The sequence below is a fragment of the Bubalus kerabau genome, chromosome 11, assembly GCF_029407905.1.
Source record: "Bubalus kerabau isolate K-KA32 ecotype Philippines breed swamp buffalo chromosome 11, PCC_UOA_SB_1v2, whole genome shotgun sequence".
NCBI lineage: Eukaryota > Metazoa > Chordata > Mammalia > Artiodactyla > Bovidae > Bubalus > Bubalus kerabau.
Genome location: NC_073634.1, coordinates 34,692,234 through 34,715,139, shown reverse-complemented (window position 1 = coordinate 34,715,139; position 22,906 = coordinate 34,692,234). Strand labels below are relative to the sequence as shown.

General features: G+C 40.3%; 1 protein-coding gene and 1 long non-coding RNA gene across 18 annotated transcripts in view; one reads left to right on the top strand and one right to left on the bottom strand.

The window, feature by feature from the left end:
- LOC129623048 (uncharacterized) overlaps positions 1–22,906 on the top strand; it is a 367,755-nt gene that overhangs the window by 303,454 nt on the left and 41,395 nt on the right. The gene's annotated exons all lie outside the window — the stretch shown is intronic.
- Positions 12,417–14,468, bottom strand: LOC129623055 (uncharacterized). The gene is made up of 3 exons (XR_008700319.1): positions 14,291–14,468; positions 13,040–13,144; positions 12,417–12,525 (listed from the first exon to the last, which is right to left on the bottom strand). It is a non-coding gene; the product is annotated as an uncharacterized LOC129623055 (long non-coding RNA).

Here is a 22,906-nt window from a genome sequence, read left to right as displayed (position 1 = left end):
AAAAGGAAAAGGGGCTGGAGAACTAGGCTTGAAAACTGGACAGGAATTGGGCAAGCAAAGACCATGATGTGGAGCAAAATCTAACCTGCTGGCCATTGCATTCCTTCTGATCAATCCGTGAATTTGCTCCTTTGCATCATTCACTCAAAATTCAAAGTGCTGATAGCCGAGTACTTGAGTACTGGGAGCTGTATCAATTTTAGATCACATACTTGTCCTGGAGTTTCAGGGCATTAGGGACAAGAAGAATTTGGCCTGGTAATTTCATGATTTAATACGGGGAGCCAACAGTGACAACTGCAAACTGCGAATCCCTCTCACCCAAATGCCGTGCACACTGCCGAGTTCCCGGGAGGGAGAGGATGCTACTAATAGAAAGGGTGGTGGGTTGGACAGTGACCAACTAAAGAATTAACAAATGTCTGTTTCAGTTCAGTTCAGTCACTCAGTCGTGTCCGACTCTTTGCGACCTCATGGACTGCAATATGCCAGGCTTCCCTGTCCATCACCAACTCCTGGAGCTTACTCAAACTCATGTCCATTGAGTCGGTGATGCCATCCAGCCATCTCATCTTCTGTCGTCCCCTTCTCCTCCTGCCTTCAATCTTTCCCAGCATCAGGGTCTTTTCCAATGAGTCAGTTCTTCGCATTAGGTGGCCACAGTATTGGAGTTTCAGCTTCAGCATCAATACTTCCAATGTATATTCAGGACTGATTTCCTTCAGGATTGATTGGTTTGATCTCCTTGTAGTCCAAGGGACTCTCAAGAGTCTTCTCCAACACCACAGTTCAAAAGCACCAATTCTCTGGCGCTCAGCTTTCTTTGCAGTCCAACTCGCACATCCATATGTGACTACTGGAAAAGCCATAGCTTTGACTATGTCTGCTTACTGAATCTAAGTCAGTGTCCTTGGTTAGAGAAAAGACCTAAAAGGAATGTGTTCCTGAAGAAGTATCATTTAAACTGAAAGACAAGTTAGAATTTGTAAACTGAAGGAAATTAAGAATGAAGAATTTTTTTAAAAAATTGAAGTATTGTTGATTCACAATGTTGTATTTCTGGTATACAACAAAGTCATTCAGTTTATACATACACAAATATATGCACATGTATGTACATGTATGTGTATATATAAATGGACACATACTTTTTCATGTTCTTTTCCATTATGGTTTATTACAAGATATTGAATATAGTGCTCTGTGCTATAGAGTAGGTCCTTGTTGTTTATTTATTTTATATATAATAGTTTGTATCTCCTAATCCCAAACTCCTAATTTATCCCTCCCTTCTGCTTTTCCTCTTTGGTAACCATAAGTTTGTTTTCTATGTCTGTAAATCTGTTTCTCTTTTATAAATAAGTTCATTTGTGTTATATTTTAGATTCCATACAGAAGTGATATCATATGGTATTGTCTTTCTCTGACTTTCTTCACTTAGTATGATAATATCTAGGTCCACCATGTTGCTGCAAGCGGCATTATTGAAAATGAATATTTTAAGTGGAAAACACACTATATGTGCAGAGACAGAGAAAGCCCAGTGTTTTCAAAAATAGGAATATATTTGCTATGATGAGATTTTAGCCTGTAGGTGGAACAGTTAAAGGACATGAAATTGGAGAAATAAGAAGTTAGATCACAGAGATAAAATTTTAAATGTATTATTTTGGCAATGTGAAGTCCACAAAGTATTTCAAACAAGGGCTTGCCAAGATCAGATTTGTGTTATAGAACTATTACTTAGGCTGCAGTGAAGAGAATGGCGTTTAGTGATGCTCTCAAATTTAAACTTGTTTCTTCAGGCTATGGGACATATGTTAAAAACGACAACCTCATGTTCCTTTTACAGTTTATATTACCTCCAAACTCTTTGTTTCACTTACCAACTCACTTTTCTGATATGCAAACCTCTTGATATTATCATTCAAAAGAACTTACTTAGTATCAAATATCTTGTTTTGAGTATTACATTTGTTTTCTACTGTTGCTATATGCAGTCACAGGCTTAGTGGCTTAAAACAATACAGATTTATTATCTCATAGCTCTGTAGGTTAGAGACTTGACAGGGATCTTACTGGGCTAAAATCAAAGTATGGGCTGAGGGTCTTACTGTGTTTCTTCCTGAGACTTGAGTGGAAAATCAATTATTCCCTTGCTTTTTCTAGCACATAGAGACTGTCCACATCCTGTAGCTCATGGTCTCCTTCTCCATATTCAAATCCAGCAATCTCTGGTTGAGTTCTCACATTGCATCATTCTGACTCTGCTTCTGCCTTTGTACTTCTTTCTCTCACTCTCTTTTCCACTTTTAAGGACCCTTCTGATTACATCGGGTCTACCTGATTATCTAGGATAATCTATTTTAACATTAGCTAATTTGCTACTTTAATTGCATCTGCAACCTTAATTCCCTTTTGTCATCTAAAATGACATATTCACTGGTTCTGGGGATTAGCATGTGGCTATCTTGGTGGGGCCACCACTACCATTTGCTGAATAGCCTCACGACCTTAGTCTTAGAATTGCCATGGTAGAGTCATAGGACTCTGACTCTGCTTTCCCCAGGGTGGAGCGTTCAGGCTGTGGTATGTCCATGATGCTGGATGTAAATTCTTCAGCTCCCAGGTTTCTCTCTTTCCATATCACAGTTACTGACAATCCCCATTCCCAGCTCTCTTGAGGAGGCTCAGAATTCAAACATAAAATCTTTCATAAATTACAAATGATCTACTGATTACCCTTAAAAAATAGCAGGGTCCTTTCCTAAGCATTCTCATTCAAGTCTCACACCAAAGCTTCACCCTAGCTTTTATTCTCCCTTGTCTTTTGCTATTTTTTTTCAAATGATAAAACTAATGTTCAGAGAAGCTCAGGGTGCAGCTAATAAAGTTGGCACTACTACTCCAGCCCCGGTCTCCAGTCTTCACAGTGGAGAATCTGCCATGTTCCCACCATAAAAGCTTGTCCATGAAAAAAAAAAAAAAAAAAAAAAAAGCTTGTCTATGGGATGTGTCCCTGGGCCCACATATTAACATCGATCCTGCACATAATTCCTATCTTTCGTGAAGGAGTCTCGTTATTTCCTATCCACATGTTCCAGACCCTATCTGAGATTCTCCCACCATTGGTAATTCTCTCCGTACTGCGAGAGCCCCCACTGGCCTGTCCCCTCGCCACCACCTCCTGCCTCATGCCTGAACGGGCTTATTCTGGCTCCAGCCGTGCTCTTTTCTTCTCTGGATGGGAGGGAGGAAGGGAAAGATGAAGGGAGAGGAAGCAGTCCCTCTCAGAGATGTGGAAAGCTTTAGTGCCCTTCTCTCATAGATACCTGCTGTTTTGCTTTTGTTAGAAATCACCACCAGCCTGGTGATATCAACCTGCAATCTACAGTCACAATCAGATCAGACTCTTATTTCCTGGGATTCTGACAGGGACTGAGGCTTCAGAAAGTTATAAATATAACACTTTACACACTGAACTGGATACCCAGGGAGAAACCCCCTGCAATTAGCAACAGGACCTTGTACTGATTAGATACAAAGCTTTCAAAGAGTTCAGAGCCTGTGTTGTCAGGGCTTTACATGTATCCCCTACCCATCCTGAAAGGGCTCTAATAGCACAGAAGACATCAGGTACAAGTAAGTCTTTTTTAATGATCCCACCTGAAAATGATATTTGTAAAGTATTTTAAAATTTTCAGATTCTTTTAACTCATGTGATTTTATTCATTGCTTTCAGCATTCTGTGAAGTAGGCAAGACAATTGCAGGTATCCCTTTCACAGATGGAGATGCTGCTGCTGCTGTTCAGTCACTAAGCTGTGTCTGACTCTTTTCGACTCCATGAACTGCAGCACACCAGGCTTCCCTGTCCTTCACCATCTCCCAGAGCTTGCTCGTAATCATGTCAATTGAATCGGTGATGCCATCCAACCATCTCATCCTCTCTCACCCCCTTCTCTTGCCTTCAATCTTTCCCACCATAAGGGTCTTTTCCAATGAGTCGGCTCTTCACATCAAGTGCCAAATTATTGGAGCTTCAGCTTCAGCATCAGTCCTTCCAATGAATATTCACGGTTGATTTCCTTTAGGATTGACTGGTTTGAACTCCTTGCAGTACAAGAGTCTCAAGAGTCTTCTGCACCACGGTTTGAAAGCATGAATTCTTCAGCGCTCAGCCTTCTTTATGGTTCAACTCTCCCATCCATACATGACTACTGGAAATGCTGAGGCCCGTCTTCACAGGGCTAGTGAGTGGTGTAGTCAAGATGAGAACTCAGGATCCAGGTTCCAATTCAAGTCTCTTGTCCTATGCCTTTTTGTTCTCAATTCTAGCTACTCACTTTTTTTTTACTGCCTATTCCACCTCAGTGAAAGGTGGCTTGAGGGAACAAAAATGACAATAGATGCCAAAGCAGAGAGCTGTCTTTTAAAATACAGCTTTCAATGACAACACTGTTACCTAAAGTATATTTGCATTAGCCTGGGGCACTGTTCTCAGTAAAATTTTTCCCTTTCCAATTATGGGTATAATCAATAAATATGTACTGCCAGCCAACTTTGTAACAGCCCTGTGCTAAGTGCTGGAAGAGATTGCAAAAGAGACAGGGTCAGAGATAAGGTTACTGTTGTCATAGGACTTACACTCAGTGGAGAGAAAAAGCAGAATCCATGAAATGCTAGAGAAGTATTAATTTTTTAAAGAAATGTACACTGAGGGTAAATGCACAAAGAATGGAATGAGTAGAAATGGGGTGTGAACTGTGCATGAAGAATTTAAGTAAAGGGAACAAGAGATGCAGCTTTGTTTTAGTTTGTTTTGTTATTTGTATTAAGTTGGGGGACACCCTTAATAAAGATCTGGATGAGGAAACAGGTCTGCTTAACAGCCATCGTGAGGTTCTGACAGCTTTCTGATTTTGATAGGCCTCATCCTTAGAGCCATCTTTTTGCCTCTGGATAGATGATGGGGTCTCAACCTGCTGCTGCTGCTAAGTTGCTTCAGTCGTGTCCAACTCTGTGCGACCCTATGGACAGCAGCCCGCCAGGTTCCTCTGTCCCTGGGATTCTCCAGGCAAGAACACTGGAGTGGGTTGCCATTTCCTTCTCCAATGCATGCATGCATGCTAAGTCGCTTCAGTCATGTCCAACTCTGTGTGACCCTATGGACAGCAGTCCACCAGGCTCCTCTGTCCACGGGATTCTCCAGGCAAGAATACTGGAGTGGTTTGCCATTTCCTTCTCCTACATCCTTGCAAAACTCAGTAGGCAGAGTCTGAAACCCTTCAGTTTTAACTGTGAGTCCATATGACCACAATCATCTATGAATGCTTTCCAGGATGCTCCCCATGCCCCTGACCTCATCCTCACACATTTTTGAAGGTAATAAGGCTGCTGTTACATAACGCAATGGCCAGTGCTTTCCCAGAGTATAAGCAGGTGTTTTAAATATAAGCTTTGGTATATACATCTCATATAAAAACTCCTGGTACACTCAAACTATGGTAAAGGCTTGTAATATGTGTCTCTATCAGTATCGCTTCTTCCAGACACATAGGGAGGTTATTGATCATGGCTCCCTCCTTGACACTGGGAAGTGATGTTCTGGCCATGGGTTAGGCAGAAGTAACATGAGTGACATATGTCACCTTTAGATCAGAGCATTTAACTCTAACATAAGAGCCTCACAACTGGCGAAATCCATCTGACTCCCAAAATGAGGAGGACGTGGAGCTGAACTGCCTCCTTAGGTGTGATTGACAGATACTGTGAATGAGAAATTAACCTTTGTTGCTAAATCACTAAAAATGTTGGCGTTGATATATTCTGCAGCATAACCTAGCCAATTCTGAATACCTTATTTAAAATTTTTTGAAAGAATGGGTGGAATAAATTCAGTCTGCTTTCACCAGAGTCTGATTCTCAGCAGTCCCTCTTTATTTTCCTTAAAGACTTCTAAGTTCTGTCTGTTCATGATGGCTTTGTATTGTTTCTGGGCCCCTATCCAGCTTGGTAGGCATTTTTCTGAAATGTTTCTTGTGGCAGAGAATTATTTTGTCAAAGAGTTGGACTAAGCCCCGGAAAGCCCTGTGGTAAAACAGAGGATCTAGATTTCAGACCTCTGTGTATTGCCCATTGACTGCATATTCTTCCATGTTTCTGGATCAGAGGGCCTGATCTTTCTGTCTGCCTACTTTTAGGAAGTACTACCTTCTCTGGTGGCGCAGTGGTAAAGAATCCAGCTGCCAATATAGGAGATGCGGGTTCGATCCCAGGGTCGGGAAGATCCTCTGGAGGAGGAAATGGCAACCCACTCTCAGTATTGTTACCTGTAAAATTCCATGGATAGAGGAGCCTGATGGGCTACAGTGCATGGGATTGCAAAGAGTCAGACACTCCTGAACAACTGAACACACAGGTATCCTCTACCCCAAAGTATAAAACCTTGCTTTGCCAGAATAGTCCTAGGAGGAAGTTAACCAAGGTACAAATCCATCTTGTCTAAATGGGTCAATATATGTAGGCTGGAGAATGGAAAACTTTAAATTTGCAATGTTCTTTCTTCCTACTTCTTCAAGGTATACTTTCTTTCCCTCTCCCTGAAAGTTCTAGCTGCTCCTGCCTGTTAGATACCATCTTCATTATTAGAGTACACTTTGTTGCCATAGCAATTCATTTCTACTCTCCCATTTTATTGCACTTCTAGCTGCTACAGGCAAAAGAGAAGGGGCAGGGGGAGCACGAGTTTTCTTTCAAGTGCCAGGCTTCTCCTCCTCGGAGAAACTTTTAACTCCCCCGAAAAGGGAGCTCACAGTCAGGAATAGCAGAGGGGGTGTGCGGCAGCAGAAGACAGGCTGCAGCTCTCTAGTCTTGGACTGGAACAAGACTTTGGGCCCTGGTAGGATTACATCATTCTTGTATTCACTCTTTCTTTTTAGGCTTCAGCATTTATACTTTAAAAGAAAACAAAAAAGCAAGCAGGCCCTCGATCAGTGATAAAGATCAAAGAGGAAGCAGAGGTTGGAAAGTTCTACCGAAGTGTGTTTCTAAGGTCCCAAATACTGTGTCTCAATGAAGGTGACCCTAAACCCCCAAATTACTATAATGATGATAATAACTTGCATATGCATAGCACCTTTGCTCTTTTGGTGTATTTTTATATGTACTGCTTTTTTCCCCCAATCTTATTTCTTTTTACTTGAAGGAAAATTGCTTCACAATATTGTTTTGGCCGCCATCATACATCAACATGAGTCAGCCATAGGTTTACACCTTGCCACCTCCTACCCTTCTCACCCGTCTAGGGTGTTATAGAGGCCCCATCTGAGTTCCCTGAGTCATACAGCAAATTCCCATTAGTTATCTATTTACATATGGTAATTATATATGATAATAACTTATATGGGCATAGTACCTTTGCTCTTTTAGTACTGCTCTTTTTATGTACTGCTTAATTTTTTTTTGGTGTTAAATAGTACCCTCTTAATGAAGACTTCTCCATGAACTATATTTCATACTGATGTCTTAATTCATCCATTTTGTTGCTTTTTCAGCAAATACCTTCATATCTCCTACTACCTGTATTGAAGAGACAGCATCTTAAACTATCTAATCCTGCCACTATTTTACTTTCTGAGCATCAGTCTTAGCCCAGCAGACGGGTCTTGCTGTTTGAGAACGGGCTCTCAGACAGCTTCTGGGGCTCACGTGGGGACCACTACAGTGTGAGGCACTCTGTAAACGTCACAGGGTGATGGAGATTCAGGCTTCTGTCCAGAACTACGAATATGGATTTGACACTTAGAACTTTAAAATTATCCGTCTGTCACAGGCCAGTGACTTAGGCTATTTGTATAGTAAAAAGTGCAATGAAGGTGTCCTTTTTCAGCGTGATATTAAACAGCATCAAATTTTATAAATACTTCTTAAATATTTTTGTCGGAGGAAAGATCTGCGACTTTCAACTGTAATTCTTAAATGTTCAATATGTATAGACAAGCTGCTGTATTTTATATAAATGAATATATTCATAGAACAAACTTTAAATTTCAGAAAACAACACAGATTGTAGGAGTTTAAATTCCTGTTCATATTCCAGTAGCAATGAGTCATGTGTCCATTTTAAGAATAGTGGCAAATGATTGAGGAGGAGTGCATTTCTACCCTTGCTGGAGGCTGCTATTTTGTAGAGAAGCATTTGTGGTCTGGTGACTCAAGAAGAGAGATAGGTAGCTACCCATATATTTTAAATTCTGCTTCCACGGCTCCATCTGTCTCAGACTCATGCTGAGACCTTGTCTGGGTAACACTACCCTCTACTGGGTGGAACCAGAACAACAACTCAATCCCTTTAATCGAGTGCAACGTGTTGCAGTATTCAAACTCTAAGATTGTTTTTACATGAGAAGACTGACATTCAGAAGGCAGAAATGTCAGGACTGTGACTCTTATCAGTTTACATCACAGGCCAAAGAACTCTGCTTTCCTTACTCTTTAGCTGGCTAATTTCCCCCCAAATTTCAGAGTAGGGTAGAGACTCTGAACACAACACACAGCAAAAATACAAATGTATTACTTGCAGCTATAGGAATATTTGTTAATATTTATTAATGTCCCCTGCTGCATGAATTATCATCTGTGCTATTTAAACCTAGCACAGATAAATTTTTTTTAGATAAGCTTATTATAGACCGTTGCATTATTTGTAAAACTACTTGAGTACACTGCTTTCTTTTTTATCTTTTGTAAATGTTTCACCGTTTGCTGCTTCAACAAGAATGTGTCTTCAGATGGAACTTTGTCTTACGGGCCTACGGGGCTTTGATAATGGCACATTTTAAGAGCAGGATTTCTCTAATTGTAATACCAATTAAGGCACCCTTACCTTAATTGGTATCCTTACTCCTTCTCCTACATTTTCATGAGACATTATGTATTTAGCTCGAGCATAAAATGGACCACATGAACAGATGGAGGAGGTAGCCATCCATATGGGAAAGAGTGGACTGGATAGGCCAAAGTATTGGGTGACTTAAATTACAGTAACACCTGATCTCTCAGTAATCCAAATGTTGATCAGTCACACTTATTTAGCACACAGTGAACCTAGAAGCAGGCGATAACAGCAGCAGAAACTGGTGTTGCCTAGACCTTAATCCCATAAGAGGAGCTTAGTGCTCTCACTTAATGTCTGTATTCTCTTAATTCACATAAATTCTTTAAAACAGGCCCAAAGTACATGAAGACAGCAGAGTCTGGGGTCAGGGCAGGAGTGGTGGTGGAATGAGCTGTTACAGCCATGTGCGCACACAGGAGTTCAGAGCAACAGCTGGTGCTATGACAGAAAGCAGGAGACAAAGCAAGAGAGTTATCTAAAAGTATTGTGACCTCAAGATCACTAACAACCCTTTGCAAAGGGATCAAAATTCACACCTACCTCAGGAGAGTCTGGGTTAATTTTATAATAATGACCTGCATGTGTGCTAAGTCACTTCAGTTGTGTCCAGCTGTTTGTGACCCCATGGACTGAAGCCCTCCAGGCTCCTCTGTCCATGGGATTCTCTAGGCAAGAATACTGGAGTGGGTTGCCATGCCCTCCTGCAGGGGATCTTCCTACCCTAAGGTTTGAACCCACATCTCTTATGTCTCCTGCATTGGCAGGGGGGTTCTTTACTACTAAAGTCATTTAGAAAGCCCAATGAGTGAGTGAAAGTCACTCAATCGTGTCTGACTCTTTGCAACCCCATGGACTATACAGTCCATGGAAATCTCCAGGCCAGAATACTAGAGTGGATAGCCTTTCCCTTCCCCAGGGGATCTTCCCAACCCAGGGATCTAACCCAGGTATCCCGCCTTGCAGGCAGATTCTTTACCAGCTGAGCCACAAGGGAAGCCCAAAACACTGGAGTGGGTATCCTATCTCTTCTCCAGTGGATCTTCCTGACCCAGGAATTGAACCGGGGTCTCCTGAATTGCAGGTGGATTCTTCACCAACTGAGCTATCAGGGAAGCCCAAGACCTAGAATAGTTAAAAAAAAAAAAAAAAAAAAAAGTTGTGTTCTATTAATATTTAATTCCACTTAAAGTAAAAAAAAAAAAAAGCTTCATAGTCATTTATTTAGATTTCTATTCAAAAGTAGTTAGAATGACTATCCAGAATAAGCCATAACATTACTTGAATGAGAACCTACTATATAGCACAGGGAACTCAAGTCTCAAAAAGACAGTATATATGTACACATATAGCGGATTCATTCTGCTATACAGCAGAAACTAACACAACATTGTAAATCAACTATAAATAAATATTTTAAAAAAGTTTGAGAACTAGATGTATTTTATTGGCTCTTTGGAATTCCCATACTAAAATAAAAAGTTGCTTTATTTAAGTCATTTAACAAAAATATATCAAATGCCTCATCTACTTGTTGCCAGGCAAATGTTTTAGTCATGAAAGGTGCTCTATGTGCCCAAATCATAAATGCTAGCCCTCATTGAGGACAAATGGAGGAAGGCATTCAATAAGCAAAATACATACATAAATGTTTACAGAATATAATGCTTCCCAAGTGGCTCAGTGGGTAAAGAATCAGCCTGCAATGCAGGAGACACAGGACGATGCAGGTTCTATCCCTGGGTCAGGAATATCCCTGAGGAGGGCATGGCAACCCACTCCAGTATTTTTGCCTGGAAAATCCCATGGAGAGAGGAGTCTGGCAGCTACAGCCAATAGGGTCACATAGAGGCAGGCAAGACTGAAGCGACTGAGTACATATGCCCATATAGAATTTGAGATGCAAGCAATAATTTGAGGAAATATGAAATAAAAAATGAGTGCCAGTGAAGCTGGTGAGAAGCTGCAATTTTAAATAAGCTAGTGAGGAGAGGTTTCCCTGAGAAGCAGTTTGGGGAGCAAAAACCCAGAGAGGGTGAGGAAGCAAGCTATGCACTTGTCCACAGGAAGACTCTGCTTATCTTATACATTTACACTGATTAACTGTAATTCTTTCGTAATCTCAATTGCAAACTCCATGCTCTGACCACTGTCTCTTTTTATTTTCAGTTCTTCCTTCTGCTCTCTGACTTCAGCAGTCCTCGGATCTGACATTGATCTAAACCCCTTTTCACTGGTCTCATGTCCTTCAGTTCAGTTCAGTCGCTCAGTCATGTCTGACTCTTTGCGACCCCATGAATCACAGCACACCAGGCCTCCCTGTCCATCACCAACTCCCAGAGTTCACTCAGACTCACGTCCATTGAGTCAGTGATGCCATCCAGCCATCTCATCCTCTGTCATCCCCTTCTCCTCCTTCCTCCAATCCCTCCCAGCATCAGGGTCTTTTCCAATGAGTCAGCTCTTCGCATCAGTTGGCCAAGGTTTGGAGTTTCAGCTTTAGCATCAGTCCGTCCAATGAACATCCAGGACTGATCTCCTTTAGGATGGATGGACTGGTTGGATCTCCTTGCAGTCCAAGGGACTCTCAAGAGTCTTCTCCAACACCACAGTTCAAAAGCATCAATTCTTCGGCACTCAGCTTTCTTCACAGTCCAACTTTCACATCCATACATGACCACTGGAAAAACCATAGCCTTGACTAGTCAGACCTTTGTTGGCAAAGTAATGTCTCTGCTTTTTAATATATTGTCTAGGTTGGTCATAACTTTCCTTCCAAGGAGTAAGCGTCTTTTAATTTCATGGCTGCAATCACCATCTTCAGTGATTTTGGAGCCCAAGAAATAAAGTCTGACACTGTTTCCACTGTTTCCCCATCTATTTCCCATGAAGTGATGGGACCAGATGCCATGATCTTTGTTTTCTGAATGTTGCGCTTTAAGCCAACTTTTTCACTCTCTTCTTTCACTTTCATCAAGATGCTTTTTAGTTCCTCTTCAGTTTCTGCCATAAGGGTGGTGTCATCTGCATATCTGAGGTTATTGATATTTCTCCCAGAAATCTTGGTTCCAGCTTGTGCTTGTTCCAGCCCAGTGTTTCTCATGATGTACTCTGCATAGAAGTTAAATAAGCAGGGTGACAATATACAGCCTTGATGTACTCCTTTTCCTATTTGGAACCAGTCTGTTGTTCCATGTCCAGTGCTAACTGTTGCTTCCTGACCTGCATATAGGTTTCTCACGTCCTTGCTGCTGCTGCTAAGTCGCTTCAGTCGTGTCCGACTCTGTGCGACCTCATAGACGGCAACCCACCAGGCTCCCTTGTCCTCCCCTTTAAATTTCATGCTCAACTGTTATTACCACTCTAGCATTTCCCTAAATTATCTTGCCCCATCTTGCTTCACTATACTTATTTATTACAGTAAAACCTCAGCCCTGTGGAAATCCAGGGTCCCAGGTGGCACTAGTAGCAAAGAACCCACCTGCCAATGCTGGATGGAGAAGGAAACGGCAACCCACTCCAGTGTTCTTGCCTGGAGAATCCTGTGGACAGAGGAGCCTGGTGGGCTGCCATCCATAGGGTCGCACAGAGTTGGACATGACTGAAACGACTTAGCAGCAGCAGCCAGTGCTGGAGACATAAGAGACACAGGTTCGATTCCTGGTTTGGGAAGATTCCCCTGGAGGAGGGAATGGCAACCCACTCCAGTATTCTTGCCTAGAGGATCCCATGGACAGAGGAATCCCATGGACTGCTGGGCTACCAGTTCATAGAGTTGCAAAGAGTTGGAAATGACTGAGGTGACTCAGCACGCAGGCATGTGGAAATCCAAATTGTCTTCTACTCTGTCACTATAACCTATCTCTTTAAATTGAAGACTGCTAATCTCAAGTAGGGGCTTCCCAGGTGGCTCAGTGGTAAAGAATCCGCCTGCCAAACAGGAGATGCAGATTTGATCCTTGGGTTGGGAAGATCCCATGGATTAGGAAATGGCAACCCACTTCAGCATTCTTGCCTGGGAAATCCCATGGACAGAGGAGCGGGGTGGGCTATAGTCCCATGGGGTCACAAAAGAGTTGGACATGACTTAGCGACTAAACAACAATGGCAAAAATTTGAATTAGGTGCTGCCTAGAAATCTTACCACAGAAATCTAGTCCATTTGCTCATCTACAACCCCAGATGTATATTCCACTCTTTTCTGTTTCATTTTAACTCCAGTTCACTCTCAGTTCTATGACCTTGCTTCCTATTGACAAAGAGAAAAACAGTCCATTGGAAGAAAGCTTTCACAAGTTCCCACCACCATACCCGCCCAGCTACCAGCATCAGAGCTGCCTTCTGCCCTGTTGCAATAGATGCAGTGTCCGTGCTGCTAGGGCCACTTCCTTGGGGCACTGCATCTGATCCTACTTTGTCTGTCCAAGGACACTCCAGCAACCTTGTCCTTCATCATCAATTGTTTCCTTTTTACTGAACCCTTCTCATTAGCTTACAAACAAGCCTGCTCTGGAGTCTGTGTTTTCCTGATACCAATTCATCTATTTGCTTTTTTATAGCAACATTTCTCAGGGGTTTCCTCTCCTTAATATATCTGATTCCTCTTCCACCCATTCATTTGTTTTTTTTTGAACTGACTCCAATCGGGCTTTCTATGTTTCTAGCCCCCCTATATTTTCTCAAGCTCACTAACAAGCTCTACTTTGCTATATCTAGTGATTATTTTTCATCAAGATCGACCCATCTGTATCATTTGATTTAGTTTTCTTTATCTATTAGAGATTCCCTGATAGCTCAGTTGGTAAAGAATCTGTCTGCAATGCAGGAGACCCCGGTTGAATTACTGGGTCGGGAAGATCCACTGAAGAAGGGATAGGCTGCTCACCCCAGTATTCTTGGGCTTCCCTTGTGGCTCAGATGGTAAAGAATCTGCCTACAATGCGGGAGACCAGGGTTAGATCCCTGGGTTGGGAAGATCCCCTGGGGAAGGGAAAGGCTATCCACTTCAGGATTCTGGCGTGGAGATTTCCATGGACTATGGGATCGAAAAGAGTCGGACAGGACTGAGTGACTTTCACTTGCACCTATTAAGGCTTCTTTTTATTGCCTGTCACCAAGTAGGTCCTAAAGGGATTTTGATGGGAATACACTAGTGTCTGGAACCCTGAATCTGTGGGGAACATTATAATAAAAATCAGATTTGTATAGTACTTTCAGTTCAGTTCAATTCAGTTCAGTTGCTCAGTTGTGTCCAACTCTTTACGACCCCATAAATCACATTCCACAAATATCGTATATAGCATCCTTTTTAACATTTACAATAATCCCAGGAGAAAGGCATTTTTCAGATGACAACTGTTAAGAAGGAAGACGTGACAAAGACAGGATTACATACATTTATGTAGTTTCTCAGAGGCAGAAGCAAGCCTGTGTTGGATAGTGGATATTGGACAGTGGGGGTCGAGCAGAGGTGGGTAGTTCAGCATTCTGAAGAGGAAATCCTGCCAAGGAAAATAAAGAACATCAAAATAAATAAGTAAAGCAAGATGGAAGAGGCTAATTTTGTACTGTTTGTCATTTTACACCCAAATGATTTTAAAGCATGAGACATGCTACTAGAAAAGTTTAATAGGGAAGAACCCTTGAAGTTGGTTTTAGGAATAAAATAAAAATCCATTGGGTTCTATCCTCATGAGAATAGAGAAATTCTAATTTCTCTATTGAGAATGAGAAATCATTCTAATGAGAAATGATTAATGAGAAATCAACATGAGTGTTGAGAATGTTAATTTTTGTTGTCTCTCCTTGTAAAAACCTACTGATGATAAAATAAAAAGTGTAAAGATTGTTATGGGTTGAATGTGCTCCCTCCAGATTCACATTTGAAATCTTAATCCCCACCCCCTGCCATGTGATCTTATTAGAAGATGGACTCTGTGGGAAGTGATAAGGTCATAAGTATGGGAGCCTCCCATGGGGGATTGGTGTCCCCAGAGAGCATTCTCACCCTTCCACCATAGGAGGATGCAAAGAGCAAAGATCCAGAAGGGGAACCAGCCATACTGACACTCTGATCTTGGACTTCAACCCTTCACAACCGTTGAGAAGTACATTTCTGTTGTATACAAGTCACCCAGTCCACGGTACTTTGTTATAGCAACCTGAACTGACAAAGACAAGAACATTACAATTTACTGCCCATCCTTAGTTCAGACTATGATTTTAAAAATATCATAGAATGAATGGCTTAAATAACAAGAATTTATTTCTCATAGTTAGGAGGCTGGGGATTCTAAGATCAAGGAGACGCTGGCATATTCAGTGTCTCTTGAGAGCCTGCTTTCTAGTTCACAGACAACTGTCTTCTATTTGGCTGGTCCTCATGTGGCCCCTGTGATCTCTTTCATAAGGGCACTAATCACATTGAAGAGGAGTCCACCCTATTGACCTTATTATATCACAAAGCCCAATATCCTAACACTATCGCATTGGGAATTAAGTTTTCACCATATGAATCCTGGGAGAACACAAATATAGCAATGCCCAGTATTTTTCACCCCGAGTCTCTAACATTGAAAGGAAATCTGAAACTCTCTAGAGTTCTTCTCAGAGACTAACCTGAGAAGGTTGCCACCACCAGTCTTTTTAGAGTTAATCTTAGGACACACGCAGATCTATGCAATACATAAGAGACTAAAAAGAAGTTTGCATGTCAACCAACTCTAGCCCCATCCATCTGACTGTCACACACATGTACTCATGTATACACACACACACTCATACAGAAGCAATCCACTATTGTAGGGAAACAGCTGCAGTTCAAGCTGGTAAAACATTCCACTGAGCACCTTCTATACAGATTAGAAAAACCTTTGTTTTTCTATGCTCTGAAGCTGATAAAGGAGAACACTTAGATGAACTAAATAATAAAGAGATCCCATTATTGTCAATTAATTCTGCGCATATAAGGATAAAAAGGCCTTCCTCCCATAAAGTTGTAATGCTGATTACCTTTCTCTGGTCTCTTTAAATCCAATCACTTAGCTCAATTCATCAGTATTTAAATACAAGGAGGATGGTTTCACAAATCGAGACAACACAATTCAGTGCCTTGACACACTGCATTTGCTATCAATTATGTTAGTCATAATCTCAAGTATTAGAGAAGGATTGGTATATTAACCTAAATACTGCTCAAGGGACTGTGCTGCGTTCACAAATTTGTTATTATATTTTAAGTTTTTATGTTGCTCATTGTACTTCATTAAGCTGAGAAAGAGAATCAGAGGTGTGGATACTGTACATGCTCTCGCCTCTGCATATTGCCCATTATTTTATTGTAATTAATTTCTATTTATTTATCGGAGTATAGATGGTTTACAATGTTGTGTTAGTTCCAGGTGTACAGCAAAATGACAGTTATACATATATCCATTTTTAGATTTTTTTCCCATATAGGTCTTACAAAGTATTATGTAGAGTTCCCTATGCTATACAGTAAGTCCTTAATATCTATTTATATATAGTAGTATGTATAGGTCAATCCCAATCTCCCAGTTTATCCCTCCCCTCCCCCACCCCCAGGCCCTGGTAACTGTAAGTTTGCTTTCTACATTCATGACTCTACTTTTGTTTTATAAATGAGTTCATTTGCACCCTTTTTTTTAAGATTCCACATATAAGCAATATCATATGATTTATCTTTCTCTGTCTGACTTACTTCACTCAGTATGACAATCTCTAGGTCCATCCATATTGCTGCAAATGACATTATTTTGTTATTTTTATGACTTTGTAGTATTTCATTGCATACATGTACATCTTATTTATCCATTCCTCCATCAATGGACATTAATGTTGCTTCCATGTCCTGGCTCTTGTAAATAGTGCTGCAATAAACATTGTGATGCATGTATCTTTTTGAATTATGGTTTTCTCTGAATATATACCCAGGAGCAGGATTGCTGGATCATATGGTAGTTCTATTTTTAGTTTTTTAAGGTACCTCCATACTGTTCTTCGTAGTGACTATACCAATTTATATTCCCACCAACAATGTAGGAGGGTTTCCTTTTCTCCACATCCTCTCCAGCATTTATTGTTCATAAAATTTTTTGATGGTGGCCATTCTGACCAATGTGAGGTGATATCTCATTGAAGCTTTGATTTGCATTTCTCTAATAATAAGTGATGTTGAGCATCTATTCATGTGCTTTTTGGCCATCTGTATGTCTTCTTTGGAGAAATGTACATTTAGATCTTTGCACATTTTTGATTGGCTTTTTAATATATGTATATACTTAGCTTCATGAGCTATTTGTATATTTTGGAGATTAATCCTTTTTGATTGCCCACTACTTAAAATCCTATTTACCAATCCTTATATCATCTCTGATCTTGATATATCCTAGGTCTGTTTTGCTTTGTTTTCAGAGACTTATTTAAAAAGAGTTATACCATCTATACATGTAATGGTGTGACTGAGAAAATTCATGAGTGTCTTAAACAAGTTATTTCTCTGAGTCTAAGTCTCTTCATATATAAAATCATAACAACACTCACCTCCATGGATTATTATGAAAACTAGATAGCCATTGAAATTTTTTCTCTTTCCTTCACCTGAGGTTACCCTAGAAGTGTCCATGTAAGAATCAAGAATGTGTTTTAGTTATAAATCCATTTTTCCTTATGTTATCTTTCTTTTTTTTTTTACAGAGATCATTTTCATGAAAAATAAAATATGAAAAATGACAAATCATCTACAGTTGCATCACTCATAACATATACTTTTTCATTCACTCAACAAATATTTATTAAGGATCCATTATGTGCTAGGAATGGCTCTAAATTTTGAAATTAGAGCACTAAATGAAACAGACAAAAATCCTTGCCCTTAGGAATAGCTTTCATTTTTCCTCTCCTTTGCATTTCTCCTCTACATATACAAATATGATATGTGGATGCGGTAACTGTAGTCATGTTTTTTACTCTGCTTCTTTCATTTATTATTAGATCTTTAAAATATTCCATGTCACTAAAGTCTGTAATTTTCATGTCAAAACAATATTGCTTGGAGTTGATACACAATAATTTAATTGCCCAGTCCTCTAATGTTGGAAATTTAGCCCCAGCACCCATCCCCAAGTGCAATGAGCATCCATGTAAATTTACCTGTTTCTACTGATTTGCTTTATATAAATACATCATGGTGGGATTACTGTGTCAAAGTATAAGAACAGTATTATATCATTTAGGTAAAAGTAAGAAATAAAGTCCAACTCATTATTCTCTGGTGGATTCTTTCTACATAGTTTGAAGATAGTACACAACTTAGTACTCAAAAGTGTGAAACATACATGGAGTACTATAGGAATTCAAACTACATTTAGTTAAGATAGGAAGAAACAGGGAGACAGATTTTAGCTATATAGCTCTTAAAATCAAAAAAGATGAGATTTCCAAAGTGGAAGGTGTGTGGCCCAGTGTGGCAGAAGAACCAGCAGGGACAGAGTGGGTTGAGGTTATGCAAAGGTCACAAGTGAAGACTGGATAAATTTTAACATGATCTAATAAATAGTGGAGAATCATTGTCATTATTTCAGCAGTAGAATGGCACAAAGTAAGAAGTGTTATATAATCTGTAAAAGCAATATTATCTTGCTCTAGGGAAGCTGAGGAACCTGGATACTACATTTCATTTTACTGAGCTTTTACATTTGTTATTAAACCCCAAAGCTTCCTCTCACTGTTCTTCAGGGCATGAGGAATGTAAAAACCCTAAAGCAGGATCAAGCCCAATGGGGAATATCCTAAATGGGATGTGCTCGGTCAGCACAGCATGCCTGACCCTCCAGTGAGGAAGACACAGAATCAATAATTCCCAGAGAGGGAGGGACAGTTCTGTATGGTAGAAAAGTTCTTCCAGCTTAGGCTTCTACTCATTAAGTGAGGCAGCATTAATAATCGGTTAACATTTCAGCCCAAAGGTCAGAGTATAAATAAGGGGATTTTGCTATTTTGGAGTATCTTTTCCTGGTCTTCAAATCAAAGGTTATTAAAATTGAAAGACTGGGCAATCCCTGAAGAATGGAACCCGGTTCCCTTCAGAGGACTTGGGTATGGTAGTGATTAGATATTGTTCAGGCTGATTGTTTCCAATTATTTGGAGTGGAGGAAAAAAAAAAGACTCCACTTAGGCAGAAAATATCCTGAGGACAGGGCTTCACTTTAAATGTGCTTTGCTTCCCTGGTGGCTCAGACAGTAAAGCGTCTGCCTGCAATGTGGGAGACCCGGGTTCAATTCCTGGGTCGGGAAGATCCCCTGGAGAAGGAAATGACAATCCACTCCAGCATTCTTGCCTGGAAAATCCCATGGACGGAAGAGCCTGATAGGCTACAGTCCATGGGGTCGCAAAGAGTCAGACACGACTGAGTGACTTCATTTTCTTTCACTTTCTCCTAACTGTGGAACAGTGCCTGGATTGGTACCTGCCACATAGTACCTATTCAACAAGGTTTGACTAATAAATGAATGAACCATATATACTACTACTACTACTAAGTTGCTTCAGTCGTGTCCGACTCTGTGCGACCCCATAGACGGCAGCCCACCAGGCTCCCCCGTCCCTGGGATTCTCCAGGCAAGAACACTGGAGTGGGTTGCCATTTCCTTCTCCAATACATGAAAGTGAAAAGTGAAAGTGAAGTCACTCAGTCATGTCTGACTCTTAGCAACCCCATGGACTGCAGCCTACCAGGCTCCTCCGCCCATGGGATTTTCCAGGCAAGAGTACTGGAGTGGCTAGGTGCCCATTAAATATTTGGTAATTACCTATTTGTTCAGTTTACAAGTTTTCTATACCTGAATCTTTTTGACTAAAACTTAGTAAGGGAGAAAACTTTTCCCTCCATTACAGTGAGAGGAGCTTGAGAGAAGAAGAGTAAGGGAAAGGAAAAGAAAGTGTAGATTTCACCATAGGATAATGTGTCAGATGGGCCTGTATTACTCTTAGCTATTGAAAGGTCTCTTGTCAGTTGTAAGACCATTTTCCAAAGCTATAAACTAGCATAGGGAGATGTGAAGATGTCACTGTTTTGTTCAATGTTCCGCTATCAAAGGCTAGTGCAGTAACTAGTACATACAACACATTCATGCATATTTGATGAATAAATGATTGAAAGAAGGGAATATGGTTCTTCCTCCAGGGATTTCATAGTGAGGGTAGGAGACAGAACCCCACAGGAGAATTATGGAAACTTAGAAAACTTCCACAGCCTGGGACTCCATTAGTGGTCAACTCTCACGAATGCTCAATCAGTCATGAATCCATCTACAGAGCCATTTTCCATACTTCAGTCTCCATAAGGATACCTTGAGAAACTATGGGGTTAATTTCTAACTCTATCTCTATGCAGGTATTGGCAGAGTGGGAGAGATTTGAAAACAAAAAACAAATAGAAGATCATATATGACTCTCTAGTTGGAGAAATAATACATATAACCATAAAATAATTTGAGACTAAGAATATAAATGCAAAAATTCCACTACTGAAACCTTTTCTTCTTAGATAATTGCCCTGAAAAACATGACCAGGGCTTGGGAATAATCATCAAATTGGTGGGACATAAAAGCTAGTTATAGCCTTAGAAGCTCTCGTTTTGCAAAATTATCTTGCAAGTATAGCATATCCTAGGTACCCAAACCAGATGGCATAAGATTTGCTACCTTAAATATGCAGCCCACATGTCCACTGAATTGTGTAAGGGGCTAACTGGGAACATTAGATAACAACCCAAGCAACATAAACAACCCTGAAGTCATAGAAAACCAAAAGAAAATATATAGCTTTCTAAAGATTTTAAATGTTTAAAGCCCCTTAAGAAATACAGCATATGCAAAATAAATATAAGAAATGTTGAATTGGCGTTGGATTAACATACTATAATGCAGCAGTAGCAAATGAATCCCTTGGTATCTGAATAATTAAGAGCCAGGATAGGATATATAATCTAGGGCAACTAATACACAGAGCTGTAAATGCTGGTCTAGCATTAAGAATTCAGCACAACTGTATTGATGTCTTACTGTGGAGGCCTATGTATTTTTCTGCTTTATTTTAGGATAGGAGAGTACATGGATAGGTGAATCTGAGGTCTATATTTATAATTCCACTTCTATTTGATATCACAGTTTGCATTAGAACAATATCAGACACTTAAAAAAGGTAATCTGCATTTCTCATTCTTAGCATTTAACACTTCTAAAAACAGCTTGTAAGATATCACTCCAGGTTCGTCATATCTTCCCTCTCCAGTTAGTTACTGAATTCATTCATTCATTCCACAAACATCTGTTGAGTACCTACTAAGTGTAAAATGCTGTGCTAGGCTTTGGATCTGTGAAATGACTGAGAGATACTCCATCCCGGTGGAAGTTTACGGTCTTTGGAAAGTCATTTAGTTATGAGTAGTGATGCGGAAAATGTTAGCTTGTTTAGATAATGGCACATCCTTTGGTGTGGATACAGCATGAAGGACGTGTAGAAAATTAAACTGGAAAAACAATTACACATTTTCCTGTTAATAGAAGACCAATGGAGAAATAAGTGATTTTGCACTGCAGTGTGTGAGAAATGACCAGGTTACAGTTTTAAATGATAATCTTGAAAACCATAGAGAGGACAGCTTGGAAGAGGAAGGGACTGAAGACAGAAAATTAAGGAAAATTCTGAAATTTTCCAAGGATACTGAGTGTTTAGGACTAAGACTGCAAAAGTGGCAACAGAGAAAAGTATTTGAGAGGCATTGTTGAGGCAGAATTGATAGTTGTATCAATGTACTGTGGAATTAGTAAATCAGATTAGGGATTATAACTAAAGATATGAGTTGATAATATTATAAATAAAAACATAAAGTGTGTGGAGGGGAAGCCAGGGCTGAACTTAGAGAATGCCCTAAGAGTTAAGAGACCAAGAAAAGAAAAAAGAGCCACTGAAGAACCATGATTGATACTGTGCTTTAGTACAAGTAAACAGTGAAAGCAAGTATGGGAGATTAAGTTCAAGAATTGCTTATTATTTAAAACTGGAAGAGATCTTCCAAAGCATCTAGTCTAATTCTTCAGCTTTGAAGATTACAAAGACAACCTGCCCAATGTATATGCCTATTTAGTGGCAGAGCTGAGACTTGAATTCAATGTTTTGACTCCACAGCCAGTTTTCTCTCCATTGTATTTACATCTTTCTGATTACTTATGTGTTAATATCAGCTTTCTATCAGATCTTTCTCTTGTGCCATATTTATATCTCCTGGAAGTCAACTTCTAATTTAATGCCAGCTTTTCTTAATATATTCTAGACAGCCTTGAACTGGGATTTGGGAAATATTACTTCAAGATTCCCTTGTGGCTCAGCTGGTAAAGAATCCACCTGCAATGCGGGAGACCTGGGTTTGATCCCTAGGTTGGGAAGATCCCCTGGAGAAGGGAAAGGCTACCCACTCCAGTATTCTGGCCTAGAGAATTCCACGGACTGTATAGTCCATGGGGTCACAAAGAGTCAGACACGACTGAAAGACTTTCACTTCACTTCACTTCGAGATATGTCACACTGGACATTTTCCTGAATATCTCTGCAGCTTAGTTCCATAGCTGTTAAGTTAATGATTGGTCTAAATGACTTTTTACTATCAATTTTTATCTCTGGGATCCTAGCTATCCAGTGGTATACTGATTAGCAACCCATCACAAGATGTGTTCCAACCTATGTGGAGACAGATCACTGAGTAATGGTCCACTGGAAAATGAAAAGCAACTCCAGGCCTCTTACAACTCTGGAGGACTATTAATGTGGACCTTAGAAATACTGATCAACTCCAGCTGGGGAGTGGACTTCCCTTGTGGCTCAGCTGATAAAGAATCCACCTGCAATGTGGGAGACCTGGGTTCAATCCCTGGGTTGGGAAGATCCCCTGGAGAAGGGAAAGGCTACCCACTCCAGTATTCTGGCCTGG